Below are 5,093 nucleotides of genomic sequence, written 5' to 3'. Positions count from 1 at the left end.
TCTTTTTGTTGTGTTTTATTTGATGTTTTTTTGTCATTTTCTAAAAGGTAGTGTTGGTGTCATTTTCTTCTTAATTGAGCACCAGCAAACAAGCCTAACATGACTTATTATAGGCATTAAAAACATTACATAATTATAGCAATACATTTTTTTTGTGCAGCTTTCAATAGTTGCTGAGATCTAGAAAAATTAGTAAAATATGAAGTTATAGGTCCTCCTAGCAATCTACATAACTTGTGAAATGTGTTTTTCAAACCACAACTCAACTCACAAGTTTGAGATCCTGCATTTCCACACCAAAGTGGAAATTGTTTGAGAGTGGAAACATTTAATTTTCCACAAGAGAGGTGGAGTTTCTGAGTGATGCTGTTCCGCTACAGTAAAAAGGAGCCTTACCTTCCTCCAGCAGTGAATCACCAGGAAGGAAATTGTTGATGTGCTGGAGGGTAAACAGCTGATGCTTCTCATTATTACATGCTGCCTGAACTCAGACCATTTACTTCTGCTGTCTGCATCATCACATCCAGGTATGAGGGATATTATATATCCTAATTCTCTGTCTACTAGGCTTTATACAACGTCTTTCGTGGAAAGAAAATGAGTCAAATTGCTGGATGAAACGTGCAGATAAGGCAAATATGTGCATATTACTAGTAATGCTCCAGTTTCAGATTTCTCCAGTGTTTTCTATTTCTGCTCGTAACGTGGAAATGTACTTGGCCCACTTCACTTCGTTTTTTAACCGTTTTTAATGACACTTTCAGTCTTCGATTATTATTCCCACCACTAGTGGGTGCTATGTCTTTGTAATGGAGCTGCAACAGACCAACAGTGAGAGCAATGTGCTTCAGCAGTTTAACATCTGTGAAGAAATGCCCTTACATAAATCAGTGCCAAAGTACTTCATGTTAAGGTGAACAACTCTAAAGAGGGACTACAACATCTTTATAATTGTCTATATGCATACTAAGGTTCAGTGTTCATGAAGTACTTAACAGTTATAACATTTGGAAACTCCTGCCCTGAAACTGCTTACTGTTACATGTTTTATTTGGAAGTGAATTATTGACATTTTGCAGACTTCTCCCATTCATCTAAGTAGGAACATTATCACTAAGGTTGGAGTGAAAGATGTACTCACCCTTGCAGAAGAGGCAGTGGGCGCGCCACTCTGAATGCAGCCAAAGGAAAACATTGATTTTGGCTGCTCTACAAGTTGCAGGTAATTCAAATAAGTGAGCCCATCAGTTTTCTGGCCAACTTGAACTTTTCAGCACCAAATAAAATGTGTTCACAGGTTTGGTTTCCTGTTGGTCAAAATGTACCTCAGACAGGGATGTGAGGGTTTCAGTTTAATAAAATAGTCAGTAGGGGCTTGGACTGGGAGCCGTAGGGTCGCTGGTTCAGGTCCCCGACCAGACCTACAAAATGGTGGTGTGGACTGCTACTTGGAGAGGTCCCAGTTCACCTCCCTTAGGTTTAAAAGAGTTGATAAAAGTAAGTAACCCTCATATCGATTCTAACCACAAGGTGGAACAGCTGAACTAGGATATTGTGGGGGTGGGGGAAGGAGTGGGGCTAATGTCAGTGGAGTGTGGGAGAAAAAACATTTTGATAAGGGGTTAATGAAAAAAGTCAATGGAGTAGGAGAGTGTCAACAGACAGAGTGAGACAGCCAGAAGTCTCCTGGGAGGCGGCTGTTGACTCTGAGCCTCCCTGTGAATCCCCGCTCTCTCGCACCGTTGGATCCTTCCTGAATGCTTCACTGACAACCTGGCCATGAAGGGTCACAACGCTTCAGTGAACTGAGCAAACTTTTCTCTCTCTAGCCACACATGCATTCTAAAGGTATCGATTCACATTTTAGAAAAGGTCCCACTGCTGCCGCTCTTTACTTAGATGATGATGGGATAAATCACACGAAAACCTTAGAAGTGAACTTTTTTTATATGCAGGTTAATAGTCCATAGTAGTAGTTTCTTTCATTTTGTAATTTTACATATCTCAACTTTTGTGGAGCTCGATGCACATTCACCAGCCCTGATTGATCTTACAATGAGAAGAACAGCAAAGAAAAGGTGTGTCGCATCAATGAGGTTCTCCAAAAGAATCAAAACAGCTGTCAATTACCCTCGACTGGTATTTAAAGCATCACCACTAATTCATCACATAAACCAGGGACCGCACTAAAAACATCTGAAGGCCGTCTCTAGCCGGCGGGCCTCACTTTAGGATGCTTCGTACTATACTATCAATGTTTTTTATGACATCCTATACTATGACTTTTCATGACATTTTAATGGCATGATAAACCATAATTTTGTATGAGCTTTTTTTAGGACATTTTACTATGAGTTTTTGTGGGAGGATTTGTATGGTATAGTCTACCATACTTTGACTAAATGGCATAGGCCTACTATAATTGATATTACATTTTAAACTATACCAAGACTTTATGTCTTCATGAGTTGTGAAATAATATTAACTGCAGGATATCTGCAATCACCCTGGCAAAAGTGAAGCTGGACCCAGCAGCCAGTTAGATTTGAATAAAGATTGTAAAGAGCGAAAAAAGGCTGGCATCATCTCTAAGGCTAACTAATTAACACAAAAACTAAAGTAATCAACAATTTGCTATTTTAGCAGGGTTAACAGGTTGTTTTTTCGTCTTTTGGCCAAATAGAAAATAAAACTACAGAGGATAGATCTGTGGCAGCAGTTGACAGGTTTCTCTGTTACAGTGTGTGTGGCAGAAATCTGGTCTAACTAATGACATGTCATATGAATTTCAAATCATCATCCTTTTTTTATGTGATGTACTTTAACCCCATCTGAAGAGATATTGTTGCATTATTTTCTCAAATAGTTTGGTTAGGTTTGCAGTCCCACCAACTATTTTTGTCTAATTATTTAAACTAGTTATCATTTATTTTAGGCTAAGTATTTCCAGTGTGATTCACAAAATGTTGAACCATCCATTTTAAGCACATCACATACGCAGAGACATCACACATGTGTATTTTTCTTTATTTCTCAGAGGTAACATCTTGTTGTCATTGTTTTTCTGTTTATTTTTTCATCTCACCATGGCGACAGGCAGAAGTCAGTGTAGTTGTATATTCAGTCTGTAAGATGTATGTTAACGTTCTTTTCTCTCTACTTTTTTCCAGCAGTTACAGCCAAAATCTAAACAGCCTCCCCTGTGACACACTCGTGTTTTTTTACCTCGCCTCCACACAATCATCCCCAAGTCATGTTGCTTCTGGACTAAAAACATGCATATTTGAATGGTTACAAACTGTTTTCTTCTCTGGGCGCTTATAGTCAGCAGTGACTACCTAACACACACACACACACACACACACACACACACACACACACACACACACACACACACACACACACACACACACACACACACACACACACACACACACACACACACACACACACACACACACACACACACACACACACACACACACACACACACACACACACACACACACACACACACACACACCTCCTTCCCCTCTGCATAAATGCAATACAACCCCAAATTATGGTCAGCCGCTTGTGAAGTTAGTTTTGCTTGGGAAAACCAAGCTGCCATCTTTAATATCATAATGTTACCAAATGATATGGTTCTAATTGGGAACTGTTTGATCACACTTTCTGGCATCTGGAAAGCCTGCGTGTGACCTTAACAGGAGTCTTTTCTCATCCCGAAGTATGACCTTTGCTTCTGACCCAGCATAAATGAAGTAAACCACTTTACACCAAGGAGAGGCCCTCGCCACCAGTCACACCCTGCATGTAGCAAACATCAACAACTCACTGGGATTGTCTGTGATGTAGGTCTGGAGCATCTGCACACACAGCTGCATACTGTTAAGTTAGGCGTGAGGATAGAAAACTACAGAGGATATATCTGTGGCAGCAGTTGACAGGTTTCACTGTTACAGTGTGTGTAGCAGAAATCTGGTCTAACTGATGACATGTCATATGAATTTCAAATCATCATCCTTTTTTTTATGTGATGTACTTTAACCCCATTTGAAGAGATATTGTTATATTTATTTTCTCAAATAGTAGTTTGGTTAGGTTTGCATTCCCACCACCATTTTGAGTTCCATCAGCTGGATCCTCACATATTTATCAACTATTTGTAGTTATTTATATAGTGATCAATTATTTTAGGTTAAGTATTTCCATAGATTTGTTCAAAACGTAAAGTGTATGAATACACTGTATTCATACATTTTAGCTTATCAGTTCAGTAGATAATTACATTTGCTTACATTATTTACTCATACGGCTCACAATATATATTGTTTTTATTACTTTAGCCTACTATTCTAACAATTTATCTGTACAATTGAAGCTAACAATTTGTAGCTTATTTACTCTCTTGCTAGCTATTTTGGTACCTATGTGGTTGAATGCTTTACATAACTGACTGTCGGTGGAATGTGCTATGTGGATATATGTAAAAAAAAAAAAAAATCTGCTACTCCAACATCTTTCCACTCATCCTCTAACACCTGTAACCCCTCGGGTCTAAGTTTGGGAATCTCTAATCAAGACCAGTACATCTTAAGATTTTCCTTTCCGATCTATCCAACATGACGTTTCTCACACACTCACTGTGACAAGTATTGTTTTACCGGGTGTTTAATAAAGTTTAACATTCTTTGGTTGCAACTGCAGTAAAAGCCATTAGCCCCTGACACTTTAAAACCTCAATGTCTTTTCAACAAATCCACATTTTAATCTCGACTGAAGCGCCTTCAGCACCACAGTAGCAGCCAAAAGCTCTTTGTTGTTGCTAATATACTCCTTATGGTAAAGAATTGCATACTGTAAATCACCCATATGGACAGTCCACCTTTCTTTCATGCCTGCGTTTGTTGAATTTGGCCCACAGCACCAGTCCGGCATGAATCTAGCAGCCTCATTATGACCAAGGCAAAGCCCATTACTCTGCTCTGCCCACAGGGAATAACACCTTTTTCTTCATTAACCCGCGAATAAGAGCTGTTAGCCACAGTTTCCATCACTTCATAATGTACGACCTGATGCAAAACTCAATA

This window comes from Gymnodraco acuticeps, unplaced genomic scaffold, assembly GCF_902827175.1.
Source record: "Gymnodraco acuticeps unplaced genomic scaffold, fGymAcu1.1, whole genome shotgun sequence".
In the NCBI taxonomy this organism is placed as follows: Eukaryota; Metazoa; Chordata; class Actinopteri; order Perciformes; family Bathydraconidae; genus Gymnodraco; species Gymnodraco acuticeps.
The sequence above is the reverse complement of the archived record's forward strand: the minus strand, read 5'-3'. Positions refer to the sequence as shown.